This window comes from Helianthus annuus, chromosome 1 (genome assembly GCF_002127325.2).
Source record: "Helianthus annuus cultivar XRQ/B chromosome 1, HanXRQr2.0-SUNRISE, whole genome shotgun sequence".
NCBI lineage: Eukaryota > Viridiplantae > Streptophyta > Magnoliopsida > Asterales > Asteraceae > Helianthus > Helianthus annuus.
In genome coordinates, this window is record NC_035433.2 from 103,936,832 (window position 1) to 103,952,841 (window position 16,010).

The window sequence follows — 16,010 nt, forward strand, 5'->3', positions numbered from 1 at the left end:
CCGAGTTCGCCGGTCAAGAGGGTTTACAATAAAGAATTCTCGTTATCAAAGAATAATTTGTATGATGAAATGTTTAAGGTTGCATATACCTTGAATAATTCGGGCAAATTATTTTCTGATGAAGAATTTCCAATATTAAGTGTTAAGACTGAAATGATTAATCAGGTTTTGAAATTAACAAAAATAATATTTCTGAAATAAAAGATTTGAATCTTTCTGCAAAACCTAAATCTTACACTTCAAGAATTAAGCAAAGAGTAAACAAGAAAATGGGTTATAATTGTGGTTATAGTTTCCAAAAGAAATCAAACCATAATGGTAACTTCAAAAAGAAAGGTCTTGGTTTCATTTTCCCAGAAAATTATAAAAATCAGAAAACTTATAAATCAAACACAAAATTTGTTGCACGTGGAAGTTGTGATGAAGAACAGAAGAAACCTTTGTGGAAACAATCAAACCAGGAGTTTCTTGCTGAAATAAAGAAGAATGTGAGAAAGTTTGGTTCAAAAGTTGACAGAAGAACTTGTTTCAAATGCCAAGAAGTTGGACATATAGCTTGGAATTGTCCCAAGTCCAACTACAAAGAACAGGGAGTTACTTTTAAGTTTGATTCGAAAAGGAAATTTGTTGATAAGACAAAAAAAATCTTAGAAAAAGGATAAAATGTTTGAAAATTCTATTTCGAAAAAAAATGAAAGTTCAAAACGGTTTTACGAAAGAAAAGGTGATATGAACAAGCAAAAATGGGTTGTTAAATCCGAGAGTAATTCTGACAATGAATCTGATTCCATAAAATCAGAGGAGTCTTTTGTTGAGAAGAAGAATGAGAATTCTGTTCCAGAGGTGAACAATGAAAATTTTCCTCCATTGTCAAAGGAAAATCTAAAATCGAAAGTTGGAAAAGTAGAGATCTCAAATCAATTCTTCGCTGATAAGGGAGAATTTGATGTTGAGAAGGCTTTCAATGGTAAAGTCAAACATATTTTCGGTAAGATGGTTGAGAGAAAGGTAAAAGGTGCAAGAGAATTCTACAAATCAAAATGTTCGTGGGATAGATGTGTACCAAAATCACCCAAGGCTGGTCAGGCTTGGGTGGACATAATGTTTGATTAAAAACCTGACTTGTCGGAGCTCCCAAGTTGGTAAGAGTGGAGCAGGAATCGGCATTATTCTTCATATCAGTTTTGATTGTGCCTATTTACAAGTGGTATAGAGGTTTTTTTTTTTTTTGACAAAGTGATTAATCAAGGTCATTAATTTGAACTGAATGTAATCCTCATGCAAGTGTTTGAAAACAATGTGATGAAATGATCCCCGTTTCCTACAAGTGGTAAAATCAACAAAACTTATTTTCCGGAAGAATTATTTTGATTAAAACAAACTTAAGTGTTTTGAAATCAAAATGAGAAAATAGTTTGTTGTAAGAGGGAGTTCTGATTGTTTATGCCAAATGGATGGCGAATTGAAGCGATTCACATCATGTTGTCACTTTGTTTGTACAGTTTGTTTTCAAAATTTGAAAAACTCAAAAACATGATAAAATCAAAAATGAGTTTTTGTTGTGAAAAGAGGAAATGATAGTACATCAGTGGACTATCACAACATGCTAAAGAAATGAAAAGTTAAAAATGTGATAAACAATCTCACTGTGGATGTGCCAGTAGGTTTTTAAACATTTAGTAGATTGTTTTCGAGATATAAACCTAACTTTCAAACTTGCTTATATCGTGGGGAACATTTCTTGGATATATGGGTAACCCCCGAAATCTTGTTTGAAATATCCCTCTTTCTGAGATACTAGGTCTTTTTGCTCAGTGATATCTGGGGTATTATCCCGGGACTTCTGATTTTGCGAAAGAAATGGCCTAGTCCCCGTATAATACTTTCTGCTTGCTTGAAATATTAGCACCGCCCTCAGCATAAGAAATGATGAAACATTGAAAAATGCTAATCATGTGCTGTTGAAGAAAAGATCCTCTAAAGGGGACATACCAAAAGTAGAGTCGTCATCTCTCTGCTGAACGGAAGTGCTGACCTGAGCTCTCATGGTTTCGCATCTAACACCTTACAGGTATCATCTAGGTATACTCACCTGTAAGACTGAATATTGGGATCTGGATACGGGAGTATATTCAAGTAGTGGGACACACGGATAAGTTTAAGTGCTTAAGACACTAATCTCGTATCTCGGAACATGTGAACTTTGTGTGAAAATTTAAGTGGACCAGTATACTAACAATCTAGGTGAATTGTTTAGAGGATAAAATGTCTAAAGCTTAATGGTGTTAGTGATATGTCTCATAAACTGATATGATCCTCTTACACAAACTTACAAAAATAGTGTCTGTAAATTTTCTGTTTCTGCATTTCTTTTAGATAAATCAAAAAAGATTTTTAGTGTGCTTTAGCATAAATTTTGAAAACTTCAAAAAAGATTTTCGACAACTGATGACGAAAAGCTGATTTTCAAAATTCCAAGTGCTGAACATGACGAACAGGTTTGGGAAAAGTTTTGTTTGAAAAGTTATTTTTGCAAGTGATCATCAGAATTCTTAAAATGATAAATCATTCTGGAGTGTGTCATCTACATGTGGTTTTAAATTTTGTTATAGTTTAAATTTTATGAAACTTATGTTTTGGGTAAAGGATGTGCAGGATAACCTGGATTCTGATTGATTGTATAGAGCCAGGTTGCGATCTTGATCCTGTAAAAGCCAGACTACGATCCCAGAACAACTTGAGGGGGAGTCTATTAGAAAGAAAGAGTCTGAAGATGCAAGTGCTAGGATTTTCATTTTGAAGATGATCAAAGATTGATAGAGAATCATCCGAGGGGGAGATTAGCAGAAGGAAGATCGAGATTTTGGAAAGAGCCCGAAGACTGATAAAGACCGAAGACGTTGAAGACTCGACACTTAAGACTCGTCAACATTCGAGGGGGAGTCTGTTGGTGCATGCGTCTGTCGACTTCGTCTTGTATCGAGTTTTATTCTTTGTATGTTAGATCAGGGCACGTAGTTCAACAAATAGGATTTTTTCTGTAATTTCGTATGAACCATGTAATTCCGCATGAAAATGTCAACTTGTAATTTCGTACGGAATTAAGTCTCGCATGATACTAATTCCATTTGAATCTTCTTCACACGGAATTACAAGGCCAATATATAGGTTCCATGCGAAATCAGTTGAGAGAGTTCATGTTTCCGGTACCGAAGTGCTGCCGAAGTGCCGTTTGATTGTAAACTGGTTTATATCCATATACAAGGCAAATTAAAGTGAATTAAGCTGTTTTACAAGTCTGTTTCTTAGTTTCCGCCTCTGAAACAGACGAGAGCTCTTCTGATTGACTCGTATGGGTCACGACACGATCCTACAATAAAAATGGGTTTTCTATGCATTGTTGTCAAGATTCTGGTCATTATGTTTTTCAACTGGGTTTTGGTTATTACCTTTTTAACTAGGGATTTTATACATTCGTTATTATCGGAACCCATAATACAATGTTATTTTGGGTTCTATCAATTGCGTTTTTATTATAAGAACTTATAACACAATGTATCACACAGTGGAGTTGGTATTATATTTGGGTTTTCTATATATTGTGTTCTTGGCTCTGATTATTGTGTTTTTCAACTGGGTGAATTTTCTATACACTGTGTTATAGGCTCTAGTCATTGTGCTTAGTCTGTTATCTGTTGTACTTTTGTTCTATTGTCCATGATGTTTTAGTCTGCTGTCAATTGTGTTTTAGTTTGTTGTTCATTGTGTTTTTAGCCTGTTGTACATTGTGTTTTAGTCTACTATCCATTGTGTTTTTATAGGCTGTTAATTGTGTTTTTAGTCTACTTCTTATTGTGTTTTTAGTTTGATATTCATTGTGTTTTACACAACTAGGTTTTCATTGTGTTTTACTCATATTAAAGATAAAAAGATGCTCGATATTATGGTATAGTTAAAAAAACAAATGATGTTATAAAAAATTACGAACGTTTAAAAAATAGGGTGGAAATAACATATGACTTGCATATGCATGTTTCTTAACATGTGCATAATGATTTTTTTTCTCTTGGATGAAAATATCCTTCTCATTTGATTCCTCATTACACACTTAGACTATGGGGTGTGGTTCCCTTTCCCCCACCTCCACTAGGGGTGTTCAAAATCATCCGAATCCGAAACCAAATCCGAATTATCCAAATATCCGAATCCGAATTATCCGAAATTTAAGATATCCGAAATTCGGATAATCCGAATTTTCGGATTCGGATTCGGATACTGATTTTGGAAATTTTCGGATATTTTGGATATCTGAAACTTTTTTAATATATGTGTCATGGTTCATGTACTGCTGAACACAAGCACTGCTGGGAGTATAGCAGTGGAATGGGAAGCAGTAGTTTAGTTTACTTCTTTGTATTGTATTGTAATTAGTGCTCAGATAACAGTGCTTGTATAGATCAATGGTTGTAGGTTGTTAGGAGGTTAGATGTCACTTTCATGGTGATGTCAGCAAAGATGATTCAGTGGTTTGTTCGGTACTATAAATAGAGCAGTACCCTGTACTGTTCTATTAGCTCTTTCTTCACAAGTCATTCTGTATGAACAAACCAGTGTGAGCTCAGGCTGAGAGGGAGATTGTATTACATACATGCAAGTATAATTGAATTATTGTAATAAATATAATCATTCGATTTCATGACAAACATGTGTGTTGAAAGCAATTCTTCCATTTGATTGTGTGTTGAAAGTTTGTTTCCATTTTAATTCCGCTGCACTTAATACTCATTCATATTCATAATTATCAAACAAAAACACAGTCATAAGAAACTCAGATCCTAACAATTGGTATCAGAGCGAGGACAATCAAATTTGATCTAACAATCATTTTGACGTAAAAGTTCAGCTCATAATTGTTGATACTTATAATTGTTCGTTTTGTTGAAAAACAGAGTAAGGTGTAATCATAAACAAAGTTGATTATTCAGTGCCTGTAAAACAACCAGAATGACGTCACAATCACAGGATGTTAACAATAACATCGGCTCACTCTTCAAACCACCCATGTTAAAGAGATCTGAATACAACATCTGGCAGAGAAGGATAGGTCACATCTTTGCTCAACAGAATACCGGATGTTGGAAGTCGGTTATCTTTGGACCACATGTTCCAATGGTGCCGGGTGCTGAGGATCTAAAGGTTTTTGTTTCTAAGAAAATTGAGAACTATACGGACCAGGATTTTCAGAAAATTGAACTAGATGCCAAGGCATTCAGCATCGTTGCATCCGCACTACCAAATGAAATTTATGCTGGGCTGTTACACTGTAACAGTGCCAAGGAATTGTGGGATGCACTGAAGGAACAGTTTGGGGGGACTGAAGAAGTGATTGAAAATAATAGGGAAATTTTGAATCAACAGTATGAAACCTTTTGTCACATTATGGGTGAATCACTAACACAACAGTTTGAGCGATTCAGTTGTCTCATTAGTGAGCTAAGACTTGTTAATGTTGAATTTGCTAATTCAACACAAAATAGCAGTTTTCTTAGGTCACTGCCTGAAAAATGGGATACAATTGCTTTTGTGACCAGAAATTCAGTTGGGTTCAAAGATCTGACCCTGACCCAACTTCATGGTAGACTCCTGACCTATGAAAGGGAGTTAAACCAGAAAAAGAAGTTGCAAGAGTCTGGCAAAGTTGCAGATGACTACTCATTTGGCAACACAGCTCTTTTAGGCCAGGAAGAGTCTGGCAATAGTAAGGATCAGAGTTATGATCACTTTGTTGACATAACTGCTGGTGGAAATTTCAACTCTGATCCTCACTCATCCAATTATGCTTTCGCAGCAAATGGAGAAAGCCAGAACTCTGACAATCTATGATTTGAACTCAATGATCTTCAGCATTTTGATCCAACTGACTTAGAGGAAATGGACATATTACACTAACTTGCACTGCTGAGTTTTAGAACCAGCAAGTTTTACAAAAGGGCAGGGAGAAAATTCCCAGGGTTGCATGGGAATCTAAAAGTAGGGTTGGATAAGTCAAAAATCAAATGCTACAAATGCAACAGGTTAGGTCACTTTGCTAGGGAATGCAGGAGTCAAACCAGTGGAGCAATTATCACTCACCCTAGTTCAAGACCACAAAATTACCAAAGCACTGTGCAATATTCCCATTATACCCCTGCTACCCATGTAAGCACTGCTCATTATGCAAACCCTGGAACCCCTGTTCCTGTGCAGTATGTCCAGACCACTGTTCCTCAAATTCAGTATGTCCTAGCCCCTGTCCCTCAGGTTCAGGTGCAACCAGTTACACCTCAACAAGCTGCACCAATAGTGGTTCAACCAGATCAACAAAGCTTCTTCACACAAGGCTTTGTTGACTGGAGCAGCTTACCTGATGAATTAGGAGATGAAAATTTTGCTCTATATGCTAATGCTGCTGTTTCTAGTGATGAATTTTGTTTTGTAGCATTAGAGTCAATACCAGAAGGGCTGGAAGCTGAAGAAGGACAGTCAAGTGTTGAAACAATGGATGAAATTGCTGAAGCAGTGGTTACTGCTGTTGCTGGTGAAATACTGTTGGGAGAAAATTCAGAACCCCTGTTGGAACCTGTCACACCCCCAAAATCCACTAGCGGAGTATCACCGCATGGAGGCGTGACTGACCAGGATCAAACAACCAATCATATTGAACATAGCATGTAAATAAATGTAAAACCCAACGCAATATAATTGGAGTCCAAACAAAACGTAGTTTAAGTTGTAAGCGGAATCATAATGTTTAAAACCAAAGTATAAGTTCAACTGTAGCAAATGTTTAGCATGGCATAAGACTATCCATGTCCCACAACGACCACGCCTCCTCGTGCAAGCTCCAGAAGTACCTAACGACCTGCAAGGCATGTAACAACGAGTTAACAACAAAGTTGAGCGAGTTCACAGTTGGTGTTCATTGTTAAGTTGTTTCAAAAACCAGGAGTTCATTTGTAAGTCGTAAGTTAACCAGTTTACCTTGTTTCCCAAACATATCCACAATCAGTGGGGGCTTCCCCATGTTAACCACTAGACCCGTTTACCATATCGACCACTGACTAAAGTAAGTTGGTGCCCTGACGTCAATGTCTATCATCATTGACTAGTCCCCAGATCCATTAGTTCACGCCCGTCCTCTGCGGCACGGTGTGAGGCATGTCAAACCTATATAGCGCTATCTAACTAATGACCCGCTCGCCATTGGCCCAACGATTAAGTCGATATAAAAGGAGGGACTTCATGATAGAGAGTTTTGGTCTAGTATCCGTGTTGTCACCCTTCAATAAAGAGGGTGTGTACGTAATCCCCAAACCAGGAGATTACGCAGGTTCCGATTGTATTTTTATCACGTGTTGTCACCCTTCAATGAAGAGGGTGTGTACGTGTCCCAAACCAGGAAATCACGCAGTTTCAGTTTCAATCCTTTACCCATTCCTAACTCTTGGGAATCCCATGCCATGTGGAAAGTGTGAACTCACCTCGATTTGCTCGGTTGGTTAAGTTATTTGTTTCCAAATTAATCAGTCAAAGCCTAGGGTATGCACATATACATAATCAGTTCATGTTCGCATTGTTTTCACGTAAGTTAAAATCATAGAATGCATGCAAGATAGTGATCACCGATTCATCACATAACAGTTATACAACTTATTCATATTCACAGTTTACATGTATGCTCCTTAGTCATGATTAACAGTTAGGTGTATGGATCAAAATCAAATCATAATTGATATCATCAACAGGTAAGAATTTACATATACTCATTCATTATCATAGTTGTTTCAGGACTACAGTCTGCTTGTGACACTTATGGGCGACGAAACTCCAAACGGCGAAACTCCTAGAGTTTCATCGAGATATCAGGTGGCGAAACCTATGGTGTTTCGTCGAGATTCCATGTGATGAAACCTTTAGTGTTTCGTCGAGAATGTGAGGGACGAAACTCCCCTATGTTTCGTCGACATGTGTGTTTTTTCAACAGGTATAGGTTACGTCGCATCAACAGTTGACCACACCCATAGAACCCTAATTACATCGTAACAATTGATCATGAACATCAAACCTAGCCACGGATTGTTTCCAGATTATTGACATATACATCACTATAACACATATTCATTTAACCATCCTAAATAAGTGGCATCATGATATACAAACATCAACAGAGTATGAACTATGAACATAAACAAATACAAATCTCAAACATCTAATCTAGTCTCATGGATTAACAACAAAATATCAAGCCCTACTGTTTATCATTCCATCATCTAAGCATCTCATAGCAGGTTATCGAATCCACCATTACAAGTATTCTTCTCATCAAACAACTAAATCCCAATATACATACTCATCATGATAATCATCATAAATCAGTCAATGAAATCAAGTTATGATAACAAGCATTTACACAAATAATCTAATAATTTGATCGAGTCGGGTTATGATAAAACTAACCGGATGTGCGATGGGTTAAGCAAGAACTTCTAGAGAGAGAGGATGGTTGTCGTCAAGTTGTTTTGAGAGAGAAAGCCTAGGGTTTCACGAATGGTGGTGTGTGCATTATATAGCGTAACTGTCATTTCGATTGGGCTTTACTTGGGCCGAAACCCACTATGGCGAAGCTCTCTAGTTTCGTCGAAAAATAAATGGCGAAACCACAAGGTTTCGTGAGGGTGTTGACGAAACTCCATATGTTTCGTCATGGTGTGTGTGTGGCTCACAAGGTTTCGTTGATTGTGGGTTTATGACTTCAAACAGTTAATAAATTTCTAAAATTCGTTAATCAAACAGAAACACCATAACTCAAGCATAATCAAGCATGTACAATTACAAAGCAAACAAGTTTTGCAAATACAGTTGTGAAACAAATAACATGTCGAGGAAAGACCTTGAAACTTGAGTTGTTACATTATCCCCAACTTGAAAGAAATTTCGTCCCGAAATTTAGCACGTGATTACTGTGGAAGCTAGTTGTGTTGCGTTGTTTCCTGGTTTTCCTGGGGCGTCACGTCATCCCCCCGTTGGTTTGGAATTTCGTCCCGAAATTCCGCAGTAGCTTCAACCTCAGTAGTGGTTGTACTTTTCTCGAAAAACTGGGGATACTTGTGTTTCATTTGGTCTTCTCGTTCCCAGGTGAACTCTGGGCCACGACGGGAGTTCCAACGAACTCGAACAAGAGGTATTCTGGTGCGCTTGAGAACCTTAACGTCTCGATCTGTGATTTCAATTGGTTCCTCGACGAATTGCAACTGATCGTTGATTGTGAGCTCCTTCAAAGGAACTATGAGGGTCTCATCTGACAGACACTTCTTCAAATTTGACACGTGGAATACGTTGTGAACTCCGCTGAGTTCTGTAGGTAGATTCAGCTTGTAGGCCACCTTGCCAATTTTCTCAATGATTTCAAAAGGTCCAACGTATCGCAGATTGAGTTTGCCTCGTTTACCAAATCGAACCATACCTTTCCAAGGTGAGACTTTGAGTAACACTCGATCCCCAACCTGGAACTCGAGTGGTTTCCTGCACTTATCAGCGTAGCTTTTCTAACGGTCACGAGCTGCCGCCATTCGTTGTCGTATCTGAGCAATCTTCTCAGTTGTGTCTACCACAAGTTCAGGGCCAGTGATTTGGCTGTCACCAACTTCTGCCCAGCAAAGAGGTGATCGGCATTTACGTCCGTACAATGCCTCAAACGGAGCGGCCTGGATACTGGTGTGGTAGCTGTTATTATACGAAAATTCCACTAGCGGTAAATGTTTTTTCCAACCATTGCCAAAATCGATTACACATGCCCTAAGCATGTCTTCAAGGGTTTGGATGGTGCGCTCGGACTGCCTATCCGTCTGTGGATGATAAGCGGTGCTCATGTCTAAACGTGAGCCAAAGGACTTGTGCATTGCTTGCCACAATTCAGAAGTAAAACGTGCATCACGGTCGGAAATAATGGAGGTTGGCACCCCGTGCCTCGAAACCACTTCCTTCAAGTATACGTCGGTTAAAGTAGAAAACTTGTCTGTTTCCTTGATAGCCAAAAAGTGTGCTGACTTAGTCAATCGGTCCACTATCGCCCAAATTGTGTCATTTCCGCGTTGAGATCTAGGCAGACCAGTAACGAAATCCATAGAAATTTGCTCCCATTTCCATTTCGGGATCTCTGGTTGTTGAAGTAGGCCCGATGGTTTCTGATACTCAGTCTTGACTCTCGCACAAGTCAAACATTTGCTGACGTAAGTTGCTATGTGGGCTTTCATACTAGGCCACCAGTATGTTGTCCTTAAGTCGTGGTACATCTTATCCGAACCAGGATGTACTGAGTAACGAGACTTATGAGCTTCATCCATCACCAATTCGCGTAAATTTCCATAAAGTGGGACCCAGATGCGCCCTGTAACGTAGTATGCGCCGTCTTCCTTTTGTTTTAATCGTTTCCTTGATCCACGTAGGGACTCGGCCATGACGTTCTCTGCTTTCAATGCTTCAACCTGAGCATCTCGTATTTGGGTAGGAAGACTAGATTGGATGGTAAGTTGTAACGCACGCACGCGTTTAGGTGTAGCCTGCTTTCGACTGAGGGCGTCGGCCACAACGTTGGCTTTGCCCGGATGGTACTTGATCGCGCATTCGTAATCATTCAAGAGCTCTACCCATCGACGTTGTCGCATGTTTAACTCTTTTTGCTTGAAGATATGTTCGAGACTCCTGTGATCGGTGTAAATGGTGCACTTGGTACCGTACAGGTAATGTCTCCATATCTTAAGTGTGAAAGTAACTGCTCCCAACTCCAAGTCATGCGTAGTGTAGTTCCTTTCGTGAACTTTAAGTTGGCGCGATGCATAAGCAATGACTTTATCCCGTTGCATCAACACGCAACCAAGACCCTGAATGGATGCGTCGCAATAAACCACAAAATCGTCTGTGCCCTCTGGCAATGGGAGAATTGGTGCGCTACAGAGTCTATCTTTTAAGTATTGAAATGCGGATTCCTGTGCATCACCCCAACGATAGGTGACGCCCTTATGAGTTAGTGAGGTGAGAGGTTGTGCAATCTTGGAGAAATCCTTGATGAATCTTCTGTAGTAGCCCGCCAAACCCAAGAATTGGCGGATTTCTGTTGGCGTACGAGGTACAGGCCAGTTCTTGATCGAGTCTACCTTGGATGGATCAACATGAATCCCATCCTTGTTTACCACGTGGCCTAGAAAGTGGACTTCGCGAAGCCAAAAGTCACATTTCGAGAATTTGGCATACAACTGTTCTGTTCGAAGGAGTTCCAAAATAAGCCGTAGATGGTGCTCGTGTTCCTCCTGACTCTTAGAATAGATCAGGATGTCGTCGATGCATACAAAAACTTATCCAGATAGGGCTTGCACACTCTGTTCATAAGATCCATAAAGACCGTAGGTGCATTCGTCAATCCGAAATGCATAACCAGAAACTCGTAATGTCCATACCGAGTCCTGAATGCTGTCTTAGAGACATCCTCGTCTCGGACTCTCAGTTGATGGTAGCCTGATCTCAGATCAATCTTTGAGTAGAAGCTCGACCCTTGCAACGGGTCGAATAGGTCATCAATTCGTCAAAGAGGATAGCGATTCTTCACGGTCACCTTGTTGAGTTCGCGGTAGTCAATGCACATTCTGAAGGTACCGTCTTTCTTTTTCACAAATAATACTGGAGCTCCCCAGGGCGAAGAGCTAGGACGAATAAAACCCTTATCCAAGAGCTCTTGTAGTTGCGCAGACAGTTCTTCAAGTTCTGATGGAGCTAAACGATAAGGTGCTCGGGTTATTGGTGCTTTTCCAGGAGCTAGCTCGATTTGAAATTCAACCTGTCGGTGGGGCGGTAGACCTGGTAATTCCTCAGGAAACACCTCAGGATAGTCACGTACGATCGGAATGTCTTCTATCTTCTTCTGTTTCTTTGAGGTGTCAGTAACGAGGGCTAGAATAGTAGTGTGGCCCTTTCGCAAACACTTATGGGCCTTAAGGAAAGAAATGATGCCCACACAGCACCACTCTTGTCACCATGAATCTCGAGAGGTTCTTTTCCAGATCGAGGAATGCGGACGATCTTCTCCTTGCAAAGGATCTCTGCTCGATGTTGAGATAGCCAATCCATACCAATAACAATGTCGAAACTACCCAGAACAATAGGAATGAGGTCGATAGAGAAGGTCTGACCAGCTAAGATGAGATTACAACCCTTAACTACATGTGTGGCTTCAAGACTTTTACCGTTTGCTAGTTCTACCATGTGGTTGGTGTTCAAAAGTGTTGGGGTACGCTTAAGCATTTGACTAACTTTTAAGGACATATAACTGGTATCGGCACCCGAATCAAATAAGACATTAACAAAGAAGTCATCCAGAAGAAACTTACCCGTCACAACTGTTTTGGTCAAAAATTACCGAAGTAATTAAGTGATCAAATTAGTTAAGTGAGGTAGTGTGCTAGAAATATGTGTGAAAAATATTCAAGTTAAGTTATTTGCTAAAACAGTTTCAGGATACGGCTCAGGATATTGAGCTGTATCTACGATCAAACAATGAGCAAAAAAGTAAAGTAAATGACACGAGATGTACGAGGAAAGCCCTTGATCAATCTAGATCGCCGGCATAAAACCTCGGGAGCTGACAATCGCAGCTGCCTTGTTCTTCTTATTGCTTGAATAACCAGGATACAGTGCAGGATAAATCGCAGCTGCCTTGTTCTTCTTATAGCTAAGTGTTACAATGATTGCAAGTGATGAGTGTTAGTGTGCGATTACAAGTGAATTGTGTATGAATTCGAGAGTTAGAAGTGGAGTGAGTTGAAGTGAAGTGTCCTACGAGATCTGGCCATCCATATTTATAGTAAAAGAAACCAACAAACTATCCTATTATTCCGGGATACTTTGGAATATTCCATTCTGAACGTTGGGGGCTGCTTCTACTCGTTTTCCACGTGCTTATTGACTACAAAACCGGGTCTTTAGCTCATATAACCGTTACAATGTCAATAACATTGACCAACATCCGATATTCTCGCGGAATATGCCTTTCTGACCGTTACAAGACCCATTCTTCCACCATCAACATCCATTTTTCAACCACCTTGAGCGAATCTTCAGGTAGATCAAGTCTTTTAACGTTGGTACCTTGCAACCAACGTTTTACAAGCCAATCGTTAGTAATAATCAGGATACTGCCTCAGGATATTACCAATATCCTGGCCCGGTATCCTGATCCGGTATCCTGATCCGGTATCCTGATCCGGTATCCTGATCATATACAACTAATAAAAAATCAAGATACAAAGTCAGGATATAGGCTCAGAATTTCACCCATAACAATTGTCCCCAAAAATATAACTGTTGGATATCCTGATTCCAACGGGTATATTTTTTAGTCATTCCAACATGTCTGGTAAGGATATCTGTTTTAAATATTCCTGCATAGGTTTGGTAACTTCAGAATACTATCATGTAATGAAATTAGAATTACTCCCTTTTACGCAGATTCCATCAAGGACCCTGCTACTTTTGATCCAGAGGAGCTTGGCAGCTTTTCTAAGCCTGCCTTGGTGAAAAAGGAGCCATATGTTGCCATCAGCTCTAAGCCCTCTGCTGCTGCTGCCGAAGGTTCCTCTAATGGTGACCTTGGCTTCATGGAATTCATCGAGCCCATGATCTCCTTCCCTAATAAGGTAAGTATCCAGATCCTGTATCCCGTACACATATACTGAACATGTATCCTGGTTAGTTTGTTTTTAGTGATACTTATATTTTGTAGGGTCTAAATTATCTGGTCGTCCTGCACTTAGAACAATTTTAATTTCCTGCAAGTAGAATAGTTTGACAGTTGAAGGTGGAGGGATCCTGTGTTTTCAGGACGAAGCCTTCAACTGTTTATGTAAATATGTTTTAAAAACTTAATTGTGTTCTTGGTGAATGGGTCGCTTTTTGAGACGAAACCAAGAATACAATTTTTTGTACCAATAACAATAAACTAACCTTTTCGACCTTATCTCCGTGTTATATGTTATTTTGAAAAATTTGTTCTGAATATCCTGATCAGGATACTGGTATGACACTTAATTGCTTAGTCACCTTTGTTCAAAATGTTTGACAAAAACTTAGTTAAATACAAATTTTCATAAAAACTTAACTTACTCAGATAAGGCCTTCAAACTTAGGAACAGTAAGAATCCATACCAGAAACACCTAGGCAATAATCTTCATTCTTAAACGTTTGAATCATTCGCAATGTCCCCAGTGGGATATAATGTTGGCATAGGTTTCCTTCTCGCTCCAGCATAAATGTCCCCAGTAGGATATAGTATCAGCATAGGTCATGTTCCATCACGGATGTCCCCTGTCTGTGCAAGACTAGTATGTTGTACCGGGATATGATCCTTTAGCAATTCTTCAACCAGTTGTTTAAACTTAGTAATCTTTTTTTCAAAAATTTATGTAGACTCGTAAATGATTATGTTTTTTTTTTTTGAAAATATACTTTGGGATTATCCAAAAACTTTGTATTTTATTGGGACTAAACCCATTTTCCACGCATTTAAGCCGGAGTATAAGAACCTCAAGACTTGAAAAGGTGAAAACCTTTAAATCTTTGGGTTTTACTGGGGATTTTACCCACGTTTCGTGCGCTACAGGCGAGGGTGTGGAAACCCCAAAACTTAGAAAGGTGAAAACCTTTAAACCTTGGAAGAGTTTGAAAACACTCTTGTTTTCGTGCGCTACAGGCGGGAGTGTATAAACTCCAAGACTTAGAAAGGTGAAAACCTTTAAACCTTAGAGAGTATGAAAATACCCTTTCGTGAGAGAGGGTGATTGTTATGGGTGAAATTCTGAGCCCATATCCTGGAAAATATCTTGATATATATCCTGTTTATATTGTATCTGTTTACATCCGGGATGCTGATTCAGGATATTGGTAACATCCTGAATGGTATCCTCAGGATCACTAACGGATTAAATGCAGGTACGTGGGTTAGAAGCTAGCAACGTTAACAAGACCTATTCCACGGAGGACTCGGTCCAAGTCGTTCAAGGAAAGACGTTGGAGCCGTATTACTCGGTTTACAACGTCTATAATGGAATATTCGGAGTAGCCCATATTTGTAGGGATTATTGTTTGTAATTCGTTACTATAAATAGTGGGTATATCAGATCAACTAGGACATCACAATCACACTCTCTACACTCTAACACTTGCTCTCTCGCAACTTTCACAAATTCATTGTAACACTTAGCGATCTGATCTATATCATGCACTGTATCCTGAAGTTTAAAGCAATAAGAAGAACTAGGCAGCTGCGATTGTCAGCTCCCGAGTGTTTGGGTCAAAAATCACACAAGGATAATGCAACCAAACTTTATGTAAATGGGGAATGATGCTTGGTATGATGAACAAAGTGAAGGATCACTTAAATGTAAAATGCACAAGTGACACAAGGATTTATACGAGGAAAAAGCCCTTGATCAATGAATGATCTCCGGCATAAAAAACCTCGGGTGATGGAAACTACCGATCACCAAACTTCAATATAACAAATAAAGGTTACAACTTCGGATGGTAACGAGCTAAGTACAAGGATCACTATAGTATCGTGTGTCAAAGCGTGAGGGAAGTGTGTTGTGTCTTCTGAATGTGGAAGAGTGCTATTTATACAAGTGTGAGTGGTCGTATTTTAGGTAAATAAACTAACTATTAGCTCGTTACCCCTTTAGGAATAGAAGTAAATCTAGCCTAAATTATCGCCCTTAAATTATGCTGAGTTTCCATATCGTCCACAACGTCCATCTTTGATTATGCATATGCCAAAGTTGTAAAGACGAGTTCCTTGTTTACGTTGCTAAGAGCGGATCCTACTCGAAATTCCTGCAAGATAACATTAAATCCAAGGAGTACAACTGTTAGTATGAGGATCCCTAGGACGGTCCGTGATCCTGATCCTGGAACTCTTCTGAGGATC